General features: G+C 35.8%; 2 protein-coding genes across 4 annotated transcripts in view; one reads left to right on the forward strand and one right to left on the reverse strand.

The window, feature by feature from the left end:
• Positions 1-11,637, reverse strand: part of Hers (Histone gene-specific Epigenetic Repressor in late S phase) — a 230,555-nt gene extending 218,918 nt beyond the window's left edge. Inside the window, exon 1 of one of the 2 annotated variants that reach the window (XM_034976730.2) lies at positions 11,259-11,637. The gene's annotated coding sequence lies outside the window, so the exon portion shown is untranslated. Of the gene's footprint in view, positions 1-10,228; positions 10,359-11,258 lie in introns of those variants that run through there. The other variant, XM_069503892.1, reaches the window with a different exon arrangement.
• Positions 11,638-21,216: 9,579 nt separating this feature from the next.
• Positions 21,217-23,626, forward strand: part of LOC117989388 (dehydrogenase/reductase SDR family member 9) — a 46,184-nt gene continuing 43,774 nt past the window's right edge. For both annotated transcript variants that reach the window (XM_069503910.1, XM_034976743.2), the window contains exon 1: positions 21,217-21,423. The gene's annotated coding sequence lies outside the window, so the exon portion shown is untranslated. The remainder of the gene's footprint in view (positions 21,424-23,626) is intronic.

The raw sequence follows: 23,626 nt of genomic DNA on the forward strand, positions 1-23,626 counted from the left end.
GTTTAGGAACAAGATATATTTGTGTATTATTAGTATGTACCGTGTATGTAGTCTAATTTATAATAATATAATATACCTAGGGCCATTTTCGGCTGCCGCACCAACCCGTGCTTTCGTGATTCCTTTCGTCAAAGGTTACCGAAGAGATCGCTTTAGCGATAAGGCCGCCTTTGCATGCTACAGCTATTAGATTAAGATCTTCGTATCTTTTTTTCAATGTTTACTTTGTGCTGTGTGCAATAAATTATAAATAAATAAAAGAAGTTACCTACCTACTTACTACAAAGATACGTTAGTAGGACCTTTAACTCTAGTAGAACATGTTTGAAAAGTTACGTAATACGTTTACTTATAAGTCTGAAATAGCATACCTATACTAAAAAAAATAAAAGCAGTGGAGTTGCAAGCTACCTAGTTGATCAAATAAAATAATTTGAAATGCTTTAATATTTAAATAACTTCCACAAATATCATTGGACGTTTCAATGAACGCCCACCCCCAGGCAATTGCGACGCGTCGTCGTCGACAATTTATTGTTAGCATTTCTATTGAAACACGTCCTATTGGCACAAACCTATTTGCAGTTATTTGTACTATTTAAACTTGCGTTATCTAGACATGTAGATTGTAGATATATTGTTCTTAGAGTAGAGAAAGAGATGTTTTGCTCGACTGCATCATACGGAAGGATCTGGGCTCCGGCCGTAGCGGAGACCAATCCTTAATCTACTGGAAGTAGGCACATTATTATCATACGAAAAACCCCCTACGATTAAGTGATAAATTTCGATGGAATATTTAAAATACACATGACAAGTCGCGAAAAAACATTTTATAAATCCTAGACTTTAGTCAAAAGGTAAATCTTCGACCACTGCCTAAAAATTTAAGGCTCCTTGAGTATGATGATCTGACAGAATAGGTAGGGGCAGTTAATGGTTACGAAGATAAGAGTCATAAAAATAATTCCATTTATTCCAAGGAAACCAATTTACGACTAGAAAACTTTTATCTACAATCGCCTCAATTTGTAAAGCACGAAGCAACGTAATCTATAACAGCACTTTGTCTTTACATTCCTCTTTCTTTGAGAATTTATTACCAACTAGGCTCTCCGCTAGTTGAGGTAGGTACAGTATTAAAACTGAAACCAAGTTTCCCCTCCCCCAAATTCCTCTGCGATAACCATATTATACAAACCTAACCGAAAATAGATCTTTTATAGCTGAAAGGAATTAAGCAGGAACTTTATTACCTGTGGGTGGGTTGGTTTCGTTAATTGAGCGTATAAGAGATACTCGTTATGAAGTGTACCACAAACCTGCAGTATAAGAAAGACTTCACAGCACGATACGACTGGTGCTTTACCACTGCCGATTCATTTTAGTATACGTCAGGCATTGACTTATTATGACGTCAGGTGCTCATTTATTAAAAAAAGTTCCGGATTTATTAATATATTTTACTAAATTGCCCAAAAAAGGAGTGCAATGTTTTCAGGGTACATATATTATGTAATTTTTTTAATTCCACCATAACTTCTAAATGCCTAATAAGATTTGGATATATTATGGGATATTGTTAGAATCCCTACATCATCCCGACTGACACTGGTTACAAATTTTCTAAAAAAAATCAATATCAATAGCTTTATGGCGTCATTTTCAAATGCGAAAAAATTAAATTTGTTGTTAGTTTTTTGGCAAAGCAGTCGTGTTTTTTAATGTTTTTAACTTTTAATTTATACCGAGCCGCCGATTTTGTAAAGGTAGTTTCAATTCTATGACTATGACTACGCGTGTAGTTATTCATAACAAGTCACTTTCATACTGAGTAAACCTGTTTACGACTAAACAAAACTTTTATACGAAATCGTAACAATTTGTAAAACAGTCAGTTACAGCACTTTGTCTTACATTCCATTTTCGTGGCGCATTTATTTCCGAGTAGGTAGGTACGCTTGGGGCAATAGCATTATATTTCGCTTTGCCAAATTTTAAAATAAACTGAACCCACTACTCGAAATATATTGTATTGTAACATTTTTACTTGCTTCAGAAAACATTTTTATCTTTCACCCGGAGCATTTGCTAATAGCACCTAATAGGTACCCAGCATGCGTTGTGACTTGTGATGCGACTTGCGCGCCACCTTTTATACGTTGATAGTACTATACCAGAAACCTTTCCGCGAGTCCCGACAACAACTGTCAGTTGTGGTCGAGGCAGTGGCCCTACCGCGGTTGTTTGACAGCTACAATGTCACGATCGCAATCATCTCCAGATTGGTTAATGCTCGCTCACTATTGGCCACAATGCATTGTTGCAACAAGAATCGCACAAATTCAGCCAATCAGAACAATTGAGATTGTAATAATGATTGATGCAGGTTTTAGACAATCGCCCTACGGATCGATTCGAATCTCAATCGGACGAACAATGCGCGAACGCATATGTAACGAACAGATAGACAGACAAACATTAGTTTTTATAAATAACTCCATAAGATTTTTCTATTCAAATAATTTTCATCATCAATCATCAACACTTACAAAGCTTATCTACGAATAAAATTGTTTTATCTCAACATTCAACAACACTACAACTTGTAAATCAGAAAGCTTTTATGTGTACACCATCACTTGTGTTTACCTCTCGTTTTCGTTGATATTCGAATCGAAATCACCGTCATAAAATAATTCAATTTGACACAAAGTCCATTTACGACGACAAAACTTACGAAGTCTTATCTACAATCGCTACAATTTGTGAAGCACGAACCGTCGTGGTCTGTAACAGCTCGTCTTTACCTTCCTTTTTCGTTGCGCATTTATTTCCTAGTACGCTCGGGGAAACAGCATTAAACTTTATAACAAAACATTAACAAGTTGGGTCGCGCCAAGATAGACCAAACACGCAGTTGTTATCGCACGAGAAAACAAAACCACTTTGCGAACGTGGATTTACGAAATAAAGTGAACCGGAACGTTATTTAGACATCGTTCGGTCCTTTCCTCTGAATCAGGATTAACTGAAAGCCACTTGTAATATGGTTCTTTTCATTTACGAAACTATACACCAACATTCCGTGTCTCGGATTGATATTAAACAATTAATTTACAGAAGTTATAGCTTAGTAATATTTCGCTTATTGTAATTAAGTGATGTGGAAAAGATAACTAAAGTGAACTGGAACGTTCTTTAGACATCGTTTGGTCCTTTCCTCTGAATCAGGATTAAATGAAAGCCACTTGTAATCGGGTTCACTTTATTTACAAAACGTATACCAACATCACGTGTCTTGGATTGATATTAATTTACAGAAGTTATAAGCTTATTAATCTTTCGCTTATTGTTACTAAGCAATATGGATTAATAAGATTAAATAAAGTGAACCGGAACGTTATTTAGACATCGTTCGGTTCTTTCCTCTGGATCAGGCTTAAATGAAAGCCACTTGTAATCGGGTTCACTTTATTTACGAAACTTATACCAACATCGCGTGGCTTGGATTGATATTAATTCACAGAAGTTATAAGCTAATTAATGTTTTGCTTATTGTAATTAAGTAATGTGAATCAAAATGATCTAAAGTGAACCGGAACGTTATTTAGACATCGTTCGGTTCTTTCCTCTGGATCAGGCTTAAATGAAAGCCACTTGTAATCGGGTTCACTTTATTTACGAAACTTATACCAACATCGCGTGGCTTGGATTGATATTAATTCACAGAAGTTATAAGCTTATTAATGTTTTGCTTATTGTAATTAAGTAATGTGAATCAAAATGATCTAAAGTGAACCGGAACGTTTTGTAGACATCGTTCAGTCCTTTCCTCTGGATCAGGATAAAATGAAAGCCACTTGTAATCTGGTTTACTTTATTCACATGTATTTAAAGAAGCTATGCTTATAAATTTTCGCTTAGTGTATTTATTAGTTTAAAATCTTACATACTTACTAGCTTATTTACATGATAAGGAAGCTCAATAATAATTACAATAAAGTGAGGTAACAAAATAAAGAGAACTAAAATGTTAGCAGTCCCTTGTAATTAATTTCATTCTTAGGTAACTTTTTCCTAAAAATGGCCGGAGAAACAGGTTTATCACTGTACAATTTTTCTTCATGTATAATTTTAAGTTGTTATCTTATATTACTGTACATTGGAGTAAAGTACCATATTTTCATTTCACTACCAGAAATATTATATTTAGTCGACTAATGTATGAAATAATATAGATCAAGATTTAAAGTGAAGCGTAATGTTATTCAAAACATTGTCCGGTCCTTTCCTCCGTGTCGGGATTAAATGAAAGCCGCTTATAATCGGGTTCACTTCACATAAATATATTATGATGTATCTTTAGCCTCGGGCAGATTATATATCAAATAATAACTGTTTAAATATAACAATTTCGTTAACAATCATACGATAATGGTTATTAACGAAGGATACATAAGTAGGTAATAAGTAATAAGCTATCTTTTATATTAATGAATATTTTTAGAATGCTGTACGTACTCGAAGGGTGCCTTCGGGACCTAAGATTTATTACTAAGACTCCACTGTCCGTCCGTTCATCCGTCCGTCTGTAACCGTGAAAATTTCAATTCTCTACCTAGCGAGTGTAAATTTTCACAGAATTTGTATTTCTATTACCGCTATAATAACAAATAAAAAAGGGCCGCCATGAAAATTTAAAAAATATTATTTTTTGTAAGATGGCACAGAACCCTTCGTGTGCGAGTCCGACTCGCACTTGACCGATTTTTATCATATGTAAGTATTCTCTATTCTTACCATCAAAATAGTCTCCGCTTGAATTTTTCTTCAAAGCTAGACAAAATCGCAATCTTATATTACCCAATAAAACTGTTTATTAATTCTAAGTTAACAATATTATACTTGGAAGCTAAACGAGCTTCGATAAAGAAAGTTCATAAATGTTCTCGAGGATCTTACTTATGAGTTAAGACCAATAAATCGAACCCAATTAACTCAATGAAACTAGGTCATTTACATAACTCAGAGAACATGACTCAATAGAATACATAAAATTGTTACAATAAAAGGACATTAAAAACATTGCAAAAACTACTTGTCAGATGACAATTCTTGAAGAAGAAATAGATAAATTATACATATATGTATTACAGTAAGAGAAAAAATAGATACTTAAAGAAATACATAAATTTGACTTAACACAGAATTACTTACAACACTTTTAGGCAGAACAATCTCTGTTGCAAAAATACGAAAGCTTGCAAAGACAAGGTCCTATTGCAAAAGCAAGCACAAGCGATACCTAATGCGATGGCTAAAGAAAAACTTATTCTGCCCGCTCTTAACTCGCGTACAAATCGCCGTGCAAATGAAAAATGGGCAAAAGATGGTCTTAGGACGTAGATTGCTTGGTACTTCACGCTACCTTAACAACAATAAATAAAATATGAGCTATGGCGAAGATTATATTAATATTATTTACTTGAAATAACACTTACCTGTATGTTTATAATTTTTATTGCAATGTAGCGGCATCTTTATAAAGCTTTTCTTATCTATTAGTCCAGATTTGACAGGCTACCAATACGAGGTCATTGTTACCAACAAAGCGATTAAATCGTTTTATAATTTGGGAGCGACCGAATTAACTTACTTACCACTTCTGACACCATATTAATTAATATAATATGGTATTTTTTGATAGAGGCCAAATAAATTTTATAAACTTTTAAAGCATAAGTAGGTAGTTTACAAAATGGTGACATAGATACAGCTAAATGATTTCAAAGTAAGAAAGAGGAGATTCAAGAACTAGTGGTCTAACCCAATATAATTGAAGAAACTAAATCAGAAAATGGAAGAGGATCCTGCTATGATAAGAGCATCCATGGATTGCCCAGTAGGTAAGTAAACCTCTTTTTAGATGCCATAATATAGTATCGCTGACTGGATTAACAAAGGAAATACTCCTCCTCCTCCAAGGGATTACAACTCCTCGGAAGACCCGATTGGCAAAAAGCGGCGCAAGACAGACATGAATGGCAACTTCTAGTTTGAGAGGTCAATATTCTCTTTGGATTACTGAGCCAGCGAAGTAAATAAATACTCAGATAAGACGAGAAAGAGGATATTAGGTATTACACATGGCTGAGTTTCTTGACCCCTTTTCATTAATCACATAATGGTACCATTAAGTTTTCTTGGGATAATAATGCGGTGGTTTTACAGATCTTGCCGCAAGACTAGTCTATATTCTTTAAATTCCATGACAATGTTATCATCCAGTAAAAAACCATCATTTAACCATTTCCTTCTGTAAATGAGTGTGAATGTCTAAATAATTTACTCTCGCGAGTTAAACGTTGCAAGTCAGAGTTCCACGATGAAGTCTCACTACTGTCGGTCGAGAAACAAAACTTATTACAGTTACAACTATATTAATTTACTATTTACCAGCTTGTAGTTACAACTGAGCAAACTTCATTAAGTTATCAAGACTTAACGCAATAATTCAACTGGAGATTTAATTAAATTTAATAGTAGGCTTTTAGCAATAATCCTCCTTATTTCAATAAAAATGATAAGAATATCTCAGTTGAAGCAGTTGACTGTAACTACATATTTATGAGAATATCTAGTAAGTACTTAAGTACTGTACGGTAGTTCATAGAAGTTAATCTAGCTCTAGTTTAATGAGAAAAAAATGTAAATACACACGATGATGAAGTTCGTGTATATATTTTTTCTCATCATCGACTAAGTAATTATAATATATCCTCCGAATAGGAGTTATTGGATTCATTCACATTATTATGTAAGTTGTTTCGCATCGCGCATATTATAAAATAAATTGGCGCATGTTTCTGAATACAAAACATGTTGTAAAATTAAGTAACGTAAAAGCACATTTCAGATGGGTATTACTAATTTAACCTTTATGTTAACTTTTAATTAAGTAATGCACCAGAATTTTCTTTCAATGAAAATCTTTTGAAAAGCTCTTTACCACTTATAACAGAAGCGTAAAAAGATAGTTTTATTCAATACAATATTGGTAGCTTACCTAATTGAATTCGAGCTAGAGAACGGCTTAAAAATGATATCGGGTAAGAGATTATAATCTCATTTGTAACTCTGAAAATGTCGAAAGCAATCGAGAATAGTCGATAAAATCGTTTACTTAGCAAATTCTATTATCATGGCATAGGTAGCAAACTACTCAAATACTTTTAAATTTTCATTACATATAGTTATTACTTTAACTTTTATAAGCAAGCAATTGAGGATTAGTGTCACCAGTGTTAAATGATTACCGCCATCCCATAACCATTTGTAGCACAAGAGAAACCGCTAATATGTTGCTGACATTCTGGAATTTGTTATCCTATAGTTTAGTAGAAACGGGAGCTAGTTCCACAATTCACATGAAATATTAAGTAAGTATATAAAAATTAAAAAGACCTGTGTCCGGTGAGATCCGTTTAGTGAAAAAACTGAGAGACTGCTTACTTATATCAATTTTAGCGAAGGAAGCGAGACAACGCATGAACGTATTGATAAATGCAAAACTTTACTGGACGCGCGTTGGAGCAAATTAATTAAACTGTTCTTGGCCAACGGACAAATAAATCTCGACTTTTGTAGCGAGAATAGCTTTTCTTTTATAACCCTATATTTGTTTCTTTACGTCTGGAGCACGATAAAGGATTTCGGTGACAATACTAGGATGTCAATTTTGCGAGTTCGCAAGCCAATCCTCGGTTTGCGGCGTCCGAGAAGGGTCAAGTATTTGTTTGGAAATCAAACACTCATCTCCTGCCCGTTGTTTGTCTGTGTCTGAATTGCTTTAGGATTCCTGAGCTCTGCTGCAAACTGAGATAAACTTATCCGACATTTGTGCGAACTTAGAGCAGCTTACTCTAACAAATTCTTAATTTATTTCAATCATACTGGCATAAAGCAATTGCATTGGTGAAATTAACCCAATGTTGGAATTATAGTTTTCTTTTAATTAAATGGATAATAACTTTAAACAGAACAAAATTAAGTACTTGTCAGAAGAATAATGTCTCATTCAATTCATTTGGTGCAGCAAATAATCATAAAAAATTAAAAAATAATGCAGTGGTAAATGTCCATAATGTATACAGCATTGATAAAATTCCTACACTGATACTGTTCCACGATGTCTGGTCTTCAACCTCAATTATATTGTTATATCTGAGAAGGCAGCTAAATAAAGGCTGCTAAGTAAGTCATTCCTTAAACCATCTCAGTTCAAAACTTTACCGTTAAGCTAATTTTGTTTATTAAAAGAATTAGTTTAATCTAACTGTGTAGTGTTAAAATGAAAATATAAATCATGATAATTCCGTTAGGTACACACCTACTCATTATTTTACTATAGAAAAACATTTACGAAAAAAATTCAATATGTTTCTTAGATATTTCACATAAGAACGAAACAATTGTTTCAGAATGCAACGAGAGAATGTCAAGGTGTTAAAAAAATTATTGAATGAAAAATGCTTTAGTAAACAGGTAGGTATCGGGTTAATATCTGGTCTTATTAACAGTGGAGAGCTCAGCGTAGACAATGGAATGTTGAAGGAAATGGTAGAAATAGCAAGTTACCCTAAGTTTAAGTTAACTTTGGCTATATTGTCCTTTGAGTAATGTACCTACTGCGCAACATTTATATGAAAGCTCTTCTGCTTAGGTATATGTAGATATTACGCTTTTAAAACTTATGTAAGTAATTAAGTATATAGATTTGACTGTTATTAAAATTTAACATTTATATTGTGGTAAGTGCCTTGACATCATTTTAGACATTAATATGTTGAAGGTGGATGATGAACTAGAGAAATAAAAGCAAAACAATAGTAAGATACTTATTAGATAAAGGGATTCATTTGGACGATAAAAACATCAAGACAATAAAAGAGCAGAACTCAAAAGTTAAGTAGGTATTACATAGTATAATACTTGTATGTAAACGATGAAAATACTTGTAACCATAGATTTCATCATTATATGGCATAGAATGATCTTACTGAGGATTTTGCGACCTTGACTGTTGAACAAGCAAAGTTGTTGCGTAAAGCACACATATTAAAATGCTGGCTTGGTAAATGAAATTCGCAAAAGCATCATATATTAGTGCGCTGATTGAATAAACTAAACACTGACCCAGCTAAGTAGACATATATTTCTTTTGTAAATTATTCACTCTAAATTCTATGATGATACCAAACTGGTTATTTCAAATTGAATAAATATGGATGATAATGAAATAAGATGAATCTTAGAATTTATTTCTTGACTACTATGTATCTTGGATATCGTACTATTTTGTGATACATATCCATATGCACTTATTATTTATGTACATCAAATAATTCAGTAAACGTTCACATCGTGTCTAGTCAAGTGTCTAGAAGAGTGATATTATTATTGATGTTTTAATGCAATTATTATGATGCATAAGTAGATATGATTCCGTGGGTAATAGCTAATAACTAGCAGCTTTACGTGGGGCACGGTGAACTGACGATATGAAGAGGGTGGCGGAAAGCGGTTAACGGTTGAAGGTGGAAGAGGAGTGAGGACTGGGTGTGACAGAAATCTCAACGGTGGGCATCCGTTGAGATTTCTGTCACACCCAGTCCTCACTCCTCTTCCACCTTCAACCGTTAACCGCTTTCCGCCACCCTCTTCATATCGTCAGTTCACCGTGCCCCACGTAAAGCTGCTAGTTATTAGCTATTACCCACGGAATCATATCTACTTATGCATCATAATAATTGCATTAAAACAGTCCGTCTGTGATGATGCTTGTGATGAATATCATTAAATATTTTGTTTTTCTGTAGTGAAATAGTAACAACTCTTACTGTCACAGTTCTAGTCTAGACATTAAAATCAAGATCATCATAATTAACAAATCTATTGAATAGGTTTGTTTTGACAACTTTAGCAATTTGCTACGTCATCTACTATACTTTTGTCAAAACAAGTGGTTTTTTATTCAATTCATCATTTAAGGAATTTCATGCATAAAATCGTTTGCATTCATCATCCACAAATATAAAGATTCGAAGGACCATTTTTTCTTTTGTACCTTGGCGTGTTTTTGCCAACAATTTAGTTGTTACAAGCATAAGCTATCCAGAAATAATGTAATTAATATGATAATTAAATGGAGCAAGTGGGAACTTACGATCTCCGTTTATTATCACTTCTATTAATAATATAATACAGTAATTTGTCGCACTTGTCAACACAATAGAGACACGGCGAGTCGTCCACAAGGAAGCCACGTGCGACACGGGCGGGTACCGAGTGTCTGACTGCGCCGTCTAGATGCGCAGTGCCTTTAACATACCCCTTATTAGTATTACCTCCCGAACCCTTAAACAAAGAACTTCCAATCAATTAAGGTCAAATTCCCGCATCGGGGATAACAGCCTCTACTTGCGACGATGAAAGGGTATTGAATCGACTTTACTTTTCGAACACTCGAAACTATGCTCATGGTTTAACACTGGCATATGACGCGGTAAAAGAAGAAAAACGCGCAATATGCGCCAAAAAGAGACGGTTATATACAGATTAGCTGTTTGTTGGAGAGGGACAGCTTTAGTCATTTTGTAAGCTGATAACCAGAGGCAGTGAACAGAGCGAGGGGAACCATATTCTGGCGCGACTCTGCATGAATGTAATGAATTAAGATTCATTTGTGAAAGCAAGACTTTATGGCGTTTGAATCACTTTTAATAAGAAGCTCTGTACGATTGTTTTATTTTCTAATATTCAATTATGTAAGCATCAACTTAACTGGCAGTTATCGTTTAGGTTGTTCCAATAGGAATCTTGAAGAGATAACGAACAAAAAACTAAATTATAAGATGAACGTCTAAACGTCTTACACGTCTTCGCAGTTATTTGTGAAGAAAAACAATTTGTAAAGAGAACAATAGATTCAAGGTCTCTTCGACCTCCTTAGCTCTTAAGAGAATACAAAAAGTATAAAGATACTGAATATTTCGCAAACTAAGCTCCATTATCCCTATCGATTCAAGGATACATCTTACACCAGAATATGTAGGTACATGCGCTACGATTCAAAAGTCTCCGCTACGTTTTAAAACAAAGCACATTGAAACGAGACCGAAACCATTCTTATTGTGTGCATGGCAGGGCGGGTGATTATGATTACTCTCGTTGGAAGTACAGCTAGTGATTTTTACCTATACATCCGAGGAAATGCAATCCATCATTGGATCCTCGCGTAACCACGGCCGCGGCACGCACACTAGCCGCACCGCGCACACTAACGCACCACACCTCCTCACGCGAAGGGAAAATCTTCACACACGACACAGATAAACATGTCAACTGCTAGACATTGTTACCCTAAAGTCCTTGCACGTTACACACCACTAGATCACCATTTCGCACAAACAATAACACAAACAGCATGAATTAACACAGAAACACACGATTATTTCACAACATCACCCGCGTTCAATTCACGAAGACGAATGTCTCGTCAAAAATACGCGTAGATGTCGTAGTGGCAAATCAACGACTGTTCTCCCCGCCCTGTTCCAGAGGCGAATGGCGCCGCCATATTGAATCTCACTTCACGAGTGCGCAGCCGTCCATCTACCGGTGGACATGAGAACCAAATCAACAATGCCTCTTTACTTGCCTACCATTTCAGAACTTACAGCTAATATTATGTCTGTTTCATTCTTCAAACGCACATTTCTAGTTTATAAATAGTAAACCTGTACATTTTATTTAGAAATCTTTTGATAAGTTTAAATTGAAATTGCACAGAACATGATTGTTCTGTAAGGCCCGATGTGATATGGGCCGTTTTCGTTAGAGAGCGCTGTTAAAGTTAGTGAATATAATATAATATAGAAATCTGGAGTTCATTTATTTTTTGTTTATTGTATTATCAAGATTATCACGGCTCCCGCGTCAGTAACACGCGATTTAATAGATTTTTATCAATTTAACGCAATCTATGGGTTTTATGGCTATTATATTCAGTGTACGCTACGATAACTTCCCTCTGAACAAAGATAATTGCCTGTTTATGTTTCATCTAAACTTCTAATAGAAAATAACTTATTTATTCAATTTGAAAATCACAATATCTTTACTAGGTACTACGAAATTATAAATTCACAATTAATAAAGTCTTGAGCCTTCCATCTTTACAAGAAACTTGACATCTGATGACATAAGCTTTTGGTACCGTGCTTTTGGCGGCATTTGTGAAGTTCGTTCCGTTCGTTCAATAACTTTATTAACAGTTTTTAATTATCTATCTCAGACAGAGACAAAAGATCTTTCATACCTACTGAGCTACATACAAACATACTTACAAAAACATACAAACACACTTTCGCATTTATAATAGGGGTAGTGATTGTAATTTGCAGCTAAACATATTTTATTCCGTCGCATAATATTAATCAGTGCTTGATGGATGTTGAAGACGCGCTATGGGCAGTCCTTTTCTACGCAGCACCGTACTAGAATGCAAAGAACGTGATTAGCATTACGTTGCCAATATTTTTATTTTATTTAAACGTTAGCAATAAAATAACTACCTCGATGCTAGCAATGTGTTTTCTAATAAACCACAAGTCACAATAACTGCGGGTTAGTAGGCAACGAGTGGCATAACGTCTCAAATAACCTCTGAATGGCGCAGGTTTCCACAAAATGAATAGGTACGATCGACCGCAGGACTTTCATCTAGGCTAGTACCTACTTGCATCATCATCATCATCATCAACCGATAGACGTCCACTGCTGGACATAGGTCTCTTGTAGGGACTTCCACACACCAAGGTCTTGCTAAATCCAGCGGCTCCCTGCGACTCGTCTGATGTCATCCGTCCACCTAGTGGGGGTCTTCCAACGCTGCGTCTTCCGGTGCGAGGTTACCATTCCAGCACTTTGGGACCCCAACATCTATCGGTTTTATGAACTTATGTGCCCCGCCCATTGCCACTTCAGCTTCGCAATCCGTTGAGCTATGTCGGTTACTCTAGTTCTCCTCCTACTTGCATACTATATATAATATATTAAAAAAAATTACAAAAAAAATAAAAACCGACGAATTATGCTATGACTGGTTAAAATCCACTGTTTACTAAGCTATTACACTGATCGCGAGCAATTTACTCTTATCCGTTGAGGAGTTCCAGTATCTATCTTCGAAGATGTTCATCAGATCTTCACCAAATTTAAATGGGACCAACTTTGAAGTATACCCTTTCAAACAAAAAAAGAATTTTCAAAATCGGTCCAGGCGTCTTCGAGTAATCGGGGAACATACATAAAAAATAAAATAAAAAATAAAAAAAAAAGATCCCGACGAATTGAGAACCTCCTCCTTTTTTTGAAGTCGGTTAAAAATGAGTTACGCACGTTTACAAAGTTATTTGACACTCGCGTTTGTAAACGTCGGCATTATAAATGTGTTATTTAGGACTCCAAAGAAACCTCCGTATGGATGTAACTACATATTTTCAACTACGTATTTTCAGTGAAACTGATAGGAATGGACGAGAACACTGTTTCAGTAGCAAGGTAATCAGTCCTAAAGGATTACTGTATTCTTAGATTTTACACATAGTTTATATCCTGTGAGGCTGACTTTCAGTTTAGTCAAGTCAGATACATGAGCTAACAACACTACAAAGTAGTGTAAGTAGTAAGCCCGCGATTTCGTCCGCGAGGATTTAGGTTTTGTAAATCCCGTGGGAACCCTTTAATTTTCCGGGATAAAAAGTAGTCTGTGTATTGGTGTACCTACTCGGTATGCAAGCTATCTCTGTACTAAATTTTGTCAAAATCGGTTGAACAGATAGGCCGTGAAAGGCTAGCAGAAAGACAGACAGTCACACTTTCGCATTTATAATATTAGTATGGATGATTAATTTTATGTCTATGTGTTGCTATTTCTGAGTATCAAATTAATAACCGCTTGCGTTCGCGTGCGCTAGTGTGATAGGGCAATAAAACTGTTTAGTGCAGTTACTCAGGCTCGCCTTCGTATGCGGCGTCCAAATTAGATACACTGGTTTCATTAACAACCAGAGCTATCTACATATTACATACACATACCGTGAAATGTGTTTTTAACAGAAGTGCGCACTTCATATATGCATAAAAGCACTGCCTACCCTAAAGATTTTAATGGCCCGTGATGAAGAAAGAATTGTCTATTTTGAATTATTTGCCTACCTAGTGCATCGTGAAAACTTAATTCGGTTCTCCCCTCAACATGGCCAAGTATGGATTGCCAAACTTTACACACCTTTGAGAACACTAGATTAGATTACATGGGGTTATATTCAAGGGGCGGATCAACAAATTCCTGAAAGGCCGGACTCATCGGCAGTTTCTCTGGTGCTGCAAATGTTCATGGGCGGCGGTAATCACTTAACATCACCGGTGACCCGGCTGCTCGTTTGCTCGCTATCTCTATAAGAATAAAATGATGTTTTCACGATGTTTTCCGTCACCGTTGAAGCAAGTGATGTTTATTGCTTTAAAGGTCCCTACATAACCATGGTAGAGGCCCCAAATATGAGGCCGATATCTTGCACTACAGTGAGCTAAAAGTCAATAAATAAAGTTATACATATATTCCGCGACAGGTCGAGGTGGCAATCGGGGTGGGGATAACCGGCACAGTCCCGTGCGGGATAGCGCGGGTGACGTGCGGGTGTGCGGGGCATCCTCCTCATACCCCGATTGCCATGTCAACCAGGGGCGTACTATGGTTAGTATGTTAAACCAACTAGGTGAGACAAATTAGGTATGGAAAGCCTCTGTTTTGTCTCCGAAAGATTGTATATTTTTGTGGTCCAAGCATAAAAGGTTTTCGCATTAACTTTTCCTCTGATCTGATATTGTTTTGAATACTTTTTTTTCATTGAGACATGAAACTCATTAGTTGTTCTTTTCTAGGCATAAAAAATTACCATAATATGTAACAATACACAACACCACCTTGTGTTGTGGGCAACTGAATACTCAGTTGGTCCACGCAACTTTGTCATTATATACTAGGATACGACAATACGATATATAAAAGCAAAAGTATGTCTGACTGTCTGCTAGTTTTACACGATCCGTCCGTAATCATAATCATAATCATTTATTTTGCTCGAATATGGTACACCGTACATTGTATATTATTCACATGGGGTCTTGAAAATTAGGTAATCACATATCCAGTCAAGCATGGCGTGCAAAATTTATTGAACCCAGCATCTCATCTCACGTACCCAAAATATTATGTCAACGTGTAACAAATATTAATTACTAGATAATGCCCGCGACTTCTCCACGTTGAATTAGGTTTTTAAAAATCCAAAATCCCGTGGGAACTCTGACTTTCCGGGATGAAAAGTAGCCTATGTCCTTTCCCGGCAAGCTATCTCTGTACCACATTTCATCAAAATCGGTTAAACGGATGAGGCGTGAAAAGCTAGCAGACAGAGACAGACACACTTTCGCATTTATAATATTAAGTAGTATGGATTAATTTTTGATGAAAGTTTTAAGAAATAGCTTGCATCCCAAGGAAGGAATAGACCATCTATTGTTTAAAAACCTAAATCCACACGGATGAAGTCACGGGTACTCTAACCCTTATAAAGCTATGGTATAAAACGCTTACAGCTTATGACACAGACGCATTGCCGTGGTTTTGCTTCGTTTGCCGCATTATCACCCAGCTGCTACCCGAGCTATTTGCATTCGATATAACGGTAACTGTATTGAAATAACGTTATTTCGATATTGTTTACATAATATTATATCAATATAATAAATGGGACACTTTGATAACTCCGCTGGCAGAGTACTAAGACAAAGACCAAAGTGTACAACAACATTTTCAGTACGAAATAAAAATACATAGATAAGTATGTAGAAAGAATGTCTTTTGTATGGAACTTTATCGGCTTTGAATTTATCTTATTTTAAGCGTAGAAAATCAAATGTAACTTTCTGCATGATAACTAAATAATGGGGCCGATTCTCTTGTACACAATCTCTAAACCAAACTATTTAGTTTCGTTTAGAGATTGTGTGTTGTGTAGATATTGTAACAGGCCTAAATTTAGTGCTATCCTTTTCCGCAAGCAAAATTATGAAAGCGATACCAATAGATTTAGACGTGCCATTTTAGTTTACGAGTAGTTTAGAGATTGTGTTTTAGAGATTTCAGTTTAGAGTTTAGTGTAGAGAGACGCATTGCGATGGCGAAAAATGCCATGACAGGATTAATTGGGATTTGGAAGAACAGTGGCATATCACTCAAAACCAAGACCCGTCTCGTTCGTGCCTTAATCTTCCCAATTTTTATGTATGGAGTAGAGACATGGACTATCAAAGCAAGAGAAAGGCAAAGAATAGATGCGTTCGAAATTTGGTGCTGGAGGCGGATGCTACGGATTCCGTGGACTGCCAAGCGCACAAACGTATCTATCCTTTCACAACTCGGAATCACTGATCGACTCTCCTCCATATGTTACCAACGATTGCTCTCATATTTCGGCCACATCATACGGCGGGGGGACGACCGCTAGAAAAGCTCATAGTGACGGGCAACACTGAGGGTAAAAGAGCGAGAGGCCGCCCACCAACTAAGTGGTCAAACCAGCTAAAGAAGTCCAGCAGGTGTGGATTTTATCACATTGTGAAAATGGCCACCAAACCAACAGAAGCCGATGGAAACAGATAATCAATTCGAGGACAGTTTGCCAGGACCACGATCTTCAGCAATGAAAGAACGACCGGAGAGAGAGAGAGAGATTGTGTACAACGGAATTAGCCTCAGCATTTTTATAATCACTGGATTTAGGCACCTGTCCTACCGTCAACGATTAGCAAAAAACGAGTAAAAAAATAGAAATGAGTGAAAAGTGAGTGTGAAGTTGGGATGGTCTTGTCGCTGGGCTGTGAGCCAGTGTGCGAGTTTGACGGGCGATTACTCGCACTGGTCGCCGAGACATACCTATAGTCGAGTAGGCAATCGGGGTATGAGAGGGGGGGGGACACACTCACACACACACACACACACACACACTCGCACGTCTTTGATTTCCCTGGATCAAAAGTAGCCTGTGACCTTCCCCGGGATGAAATTTCATTGCAATCGGTTAAGCGGATGGGCCGTCAAAAGCTACGAGACAGACAGACAGACACACTTTCACATTTATAATATTAAGTATGGATTTCAATTGAATCAAGATGCAATAATATTTAATTTATTTTCATTTAAGTAATAAAATCAAAATACAACATACCTAATGTTATATTTTGATTTTATTCAAACCATGAAAACTCAATGTGAAAGGAAATAATTAACTTTATATACAACCTTAATAATTCGTTATTTATGCCAAGGCTTTGCGGGCTACGCATGCTTTATAAACAAATTAGTTATGAATTTCACTCATTTGGAACGTTGAGAGATGTGTGGTCTTGTTATTGCATGTATCAGTCGGTTGACGTTGACCCAAGTCAGTAACTGGATGGATGACCGATTTTGAAGCTACGAATTTGGCCTTTTCGTCACCACCGTGCCTCGGAGAGGACGCAAGCCGTTTGCCCTAGTTATTATCACTAACATCAGTTGATCATCACCATCATTGTCTTAACTGATAGATGTCCACAGCTGAACATAGATATCTTGTATTCGTATATCGCCTTCTTCATCCACCTGCTTCCTGCTACATTGTTAAGATCCTCAACCCAGCAGGTTAGAGGTCGTCCCACACTACGCTTAATGGTACGAGGTCTCCACTCCAGAACATGGCTGGTCCAGCGGCCATTGGTTCTGCGATAGACATGACGTGCCGACTGCCAGTTAGTTAATTCGTTGAGCTATTTCGGTTACTTGGGTTCTTCTATGGATGTTGTACTTAGCTCTAGAGACACGCCAACATAGCCCGTTCCATACACAGCACGCTGAGCGACGTTGAACTTGTGGCCAACTGTCAGTGTACCCGTTTCAGCAGATCGTTCTAGAGTAGCGGGGATATAACATCTCCCTGTCCTACTCCCCTTCGAATAGGAATCGGCTGTGTTTGGTGATGTTGGATTGGTCTGAATGGTCATCGTGGAGGCATCATACAAAGAGCTCAACACTTGGATCCAATGCCAATCGACAACACTTGACAACACTGCAGTGAATCCAGTACAGCACAGGTGTCGATGGAGTCGAAGGCTTTCCCGTAGACCACAAATACTAGACGCAGGGCAGATTATACTCCTGGGTCTCCTGCTGTAACGTGTCGATGTAAATTAGGAAACAATTGTAAATTATTATAGTAAAATATTAGGTACATACAAATAATATTATCATGTCCGTGTTCTCATAGTACCTACTGCACAATCATTAAACCAATTTTAACAGTTATAAAACTATTAGGTACCATTGACCCTGCATGTAGAGTGTAAACAACCTTACTTGGTTATTACTTATTACAGTCGTTAAAAACTAGTCTCTACATTAAAAAAATTGATCAATTTGAAGCGATTTGGTAGAATAAGATCCAATGTAGTTTTCATGTTTCTAAAAAAGTTTCTATTTTGTAATTAATTGAATAGATAATTGTAATTTAAATCACCTTCAAATTAATTTTGGTAATTACTTATTCGAGTAGGTACCTACTACTTCTAACGATGTTACAAAATTAACAAGATTTTGGAAATAAGAAGTACTTAGTAAATGAACAATTTATTACAGTATTAACGCAGTAACGCAAAATGCAATCGAACTTTTCTAGTTGTCTATTCATAGTATTTTCGTTTTGTTTTAATTTAACTTTAAAGACGTATTACGTAACTTCGTCCGCGCGGAGTAGACTTTCATTTTTCTGTATTTTCCAACCTGTACTTTTCCAAAACTTTTCTTCATTTAGCAGTTGCCTTATCGCCAGAAATACCTAGAATCAAAATCCCAGCTCGATATCTTATTGGTTATAATGTGATTCAGAGGAAACTACATTGATAAATCAGTCGGAGACGGTATAACAATTAAGGCAACCACTTGGTAAAGAGTTGGATTTATATTATACTAGCTGACTAGCTGGTGTCCACGTAGATTTAGTATTTCAAACATCCTGTGGGAACTCTAATTAGGTATCCTATATTTAGTCATCTCCAGGATGCAAGTTATCTTTTGCCGGTCAAAATCAGTTCAGCGGTAAAGGTAGCAGACATAGGTATGGACAGACTTAATATCACACAGACCGACAGAGATGTCTGAGTTTGCACACTTTTTATTTACAAGTATGATTAATATAATATGTAAGTATGGATTCTTGAATGTCTACCGCCATTTTTATCAAAAACTATAAGACCATTTACTGTGGTTTCTTGCATGACATAAATACAATAGATCTTCATAAACAAATTTTACGGTTTTCACGAGTATTTCACATATCTATCCATGTAGATTGATAGACGTTTTTTAAACTGATGATAATATACGTACAACATAATATGGAATGTCTGAGGCTGTTAAACTGCCAAACGCTGAACACAACGGCCATATCATTCATCACATGTGGTTATAACTGAGCTCTATATGAAAAAAATCCATTAATCATATTAATGAGTCATTAGAAATTCTGCAATATTCTTTGAGTTTAATTAGGCCAAAGTTCTCAGACAAAACGCCGTTTTTCTGCGTTCGCAAAAAGCTCGGCCGCTTTTTCTGCATTTTACGCTTTTTAGTAAGAAGAACAAAGAAGATTGTAAAGAGTTGGAAAACATCGTGAGAAAACCTGTGAAGGTGTGTGAAGTCTACTAATCCGCACTTGACCAGCATAGTGGATTATTGCTTTAGCCCTTCTCATTTATGACAAGTGTCTTGCTCAGGCCATGGGTCGAGAATTGAGATGTCGTATTTTTGGAAAGAAGTGCAAAAATAGAATTTGGAACGTGATTGCCAGACTACCTCGTAAACTAAATTATGGGTGAAATAGATCAAAGAAACCACGTAGAGAACTTGACTTTGGACACAAAACAGCATACAAATAAATTGTTCATATTTATTACACTAATCTAGAAAGGGACGTCCAACCAATATTGCATGTTGTACTTTTTGAATATACTTAGCACAAAAGTACTGACTATTTTTTTCTGAGACTAAATTAACTCTCTATACTAGAGCATCTACTTATGACGTGATTTTTTTTTATTTTATATACTAGCGCTTGGCTGCAAGAATCACCCTTGGCGGTGGTGGTAAAGTGCAGTGGTGAAGTTATTATCATAATATTTTGACATTATTTCAGAATATTTCAGGCTGCAATTTATAACTTTTATAGTAGGTAAGTACCTGAATATTCAGTTTATCTTTGTAGACTCTATTGACTCGTGCCGGTCTTGCTTTTTGTCGCAAGTAGACCTAACAGTAAGTTGTCGTTGGCGATACCGTGAACTAACTTGACAATACTGTCTTCGAGACTTAACAGGAAAACGCTTGGTTCCTGATTGAAAAAGAAACAAGCAGAGGAATTTAGACTTTAGATTTAGCAGATTCTTTCGTCAGATACTTTTTAGAATTTTATTTTTTTGTTGTAAAAATTAAATACCTACTTTAGAGCCCTTCAGAGAATAACTTAAACAAATTATGGTACTTAAATATTAATACAATATGTTACTTAAGATGACTCTACTGAATTTTCTATATTAAAGCTACTTTAAAATTTACTTAAATGAAGTAAGATTATTACTTTCTGAATTTAGCTCTTTTCATCTGAAATTTCACAGAATACCATTCATTTTACTCAAATAACTATTATTACTTATTAATATAAAACTCATTGTACGTAAGAGATTAATAAAATAATTGACTAGACAGCCCCGAAAGGATCTATTTTTTAGGAAATTGGCATATTTTCTTTAATCAAGTTATTATTATTTTATCAAGTCAAAACGCTACATTTAAATCGCACAAGAACGTTGCCTCTTAAGAAGATCACGGCGCCGAAAATCCCGTGGAATCGAGATGGCAAAATTGATAGGCAGCGTTTTTTGTCTTTTTCTGCCCTGTAATCGAAACCTGTTTCCATGTAGAAAAAATACTGCTGAGGTTGTAACACGGCATTCCTGGCAAGGTAGTCGATGTACATTGCTCCGTCGACTTAAGAAGTTGCCGTCGTCGGCAGTTGGAAAGCAGACTTTTCATCGCTAGGACGCCTTCGCGGCGCGTTGAAATCTCGCGGTAGTGCCAACTTCGAACAGTTGAAAAATATATTTTAAACTGAATTGCTTTATCAAAAAGTGTGCAGTGTTATAACATTTGAGTGCTTCGTTGAATTGGATACTAATTTGGACACTGGGATTGTTGATTAAGTACGTATTAGTTTAATGGTGATTACTTAGTGATAGAGATTTTAATTTAAGTAACATTTTGGTTTTCATACTAAATTGGTGATTAGGGTGATCAATTTAGTGACGACGACAGTTAATAGCTGTCATTAATTCAAAATTATATGTTCCAAGATTTATGATCTATTATTTTGACCTTTCATTCATAAGAGTTTTGATTTCTGTAACATATGAACTTTTAGTTAGATTTGGCTGCATTAGAAGTATTTTCTAACTTTTAATTTCTATCTAGGAAGAAAGACTAACCTCTAAATACTTACTAAACTAAAATTAATAACAACCATACATTATATTCTTGTATTCAAATCGGGATGCTCTACTCGAATCATAGTAGAGCAACCTTTTCTAATACTATGATAATAGCTCATCCTGGTTGCTTAAATCTTCTCTTGACCGCGGTTTATAATTTTTCAGTCATTTTCCATAGATGTGAAATAAATTTCAATTTAAACTAAGTACATTTTGCAAACAGGTCATCAAACTTATATATTTTTTTCCAAACTGCGATTTTTTAATTTCACATATCAATGAACCAATAAATCAACTAGTGTTGCCCAAAATCGGTCTTGGTCTTGCAGTCTTGGTCTTGTTCTTGCATTTTTGCAAGACCAAGACCAAGACCAAGACCGCCTAATTTTAGCAAGACCAAGACCAAGACTGACCGTGCAAGGTTTGAGCAAAAACAAGACTAAGCCTGCGAGACTCTTGCGTCTTGCAGTTAGGACTGAGTGTCGTCTCATCTTGTTCTTGCATTTGGGCAACACTAAAATCAACCTTTTCTTTTTGGCTCGTCAAATGCCACAACTTCGCATACCTACTCACTGCTTCCTAAATTAACAAATTTTGTCACGTCCTACCACAGGTGCTAATTAGCATACGAATAAGTTACTGCTGCGTGTTAGTCAATCACTTGAAGGCAGATGCATTTCCACATCTGGCTGCGACCTCTTACAAAAATTCATATTGCATCTTTATGTTAATTCCAATTTACATAAAGATGCATATGAATTTTTCGTGGTTTCAACTGACTAAAGAAATGTTTAATTTTATAATCCCCAATTGGATATATTATTATCTTTAACACAACATAAAATATCTTGGATTCATCTCGTCCGGTTTATCGAACTAATAAGATATTTAAAGCGACTTTACAAAAATTTGGTAGGTACCATATTTGTTTCATTGCAGAAATGCCGCCAACTTTTTTCCCAGTTTCCAACACTAGTTTACAAACTATCCGTAAATTCGCAACACTGGCCTACTTTTCGTTTTATTTTCACTCCTTTCAACGTATATTTTCACAACTGAAAGCCGATCTGCAGTTTTGTTTGGTATTAACGGTCTTTTCGGATACAATATTGAAAACACTGGTTTTCATATAACTATGCTACCTAAATTATAGCTCTAGTTTTATCAATTTTATTTTTTACTTTTATTTTATTTGAATATTGAGTACCTATTGTTTATATTTAATTTACAATAGCTAATGATAACAACTCTATATACTACATAATAAATTATTTTGATAGAGACCCGAAATACTATTACCTACCTACCTAGATTACCTAACTTTGATGCAATCATTGTAATTGTCGCAATCATTGCTAATAGCTGATACTATCACATTGTCTACAGCTATTAAAACAACAATACTTTAAAATCAGCTATTAGCAACCTGGTTCGACTACGATCAGTATGATTGCATCGAAAGTTATGTAATATAGAAGGTACATTTGATGACCTCTCTAAGATGTCTCAGGTAAGAACTTAAGACATCTAGAAACCTAGGTTAATTCTGTCAATAATAATAAAGATAATACTTACTTACTATTCATCATTATCACCGTTAACCGAAAGAACCATATACAATTCGGATTGATGACTTATAAACATTCCTCATTTTCTATTCGTAAACAAAATGTGGGTACAATTTCACTCACATTCCGCGCGTGGATTTGCATGGACATTAAATCTGTTTGCAGAAGAGATTTCTCTACGATCGGCCTAGATGTGCTCCAAACATGCAAACGGGATATAAATTATAATTTATAGTGACTATATATGACATCTTCGAAGAAATTGAACTATTACGCAAAAACTGACGATTTATTATTCAATATAACTTATCACTCGATTTGATTAATATGGTTTTAATAGAAGTTTCACT

The sequence above is a fragment of the Maniola hyperantus genome, chromosome 16, assembly GCF_902806685.2.
Source record: "Maniola hyperantus chromosome 16, iAphHyp1.2, whole genome shotgun sequence".
NCBI lineage: Eukaryota > Metazoa > Arthropoda > Insecta > Lepidoptera > Nymphalidae > Maniola > Maniola hyperantus.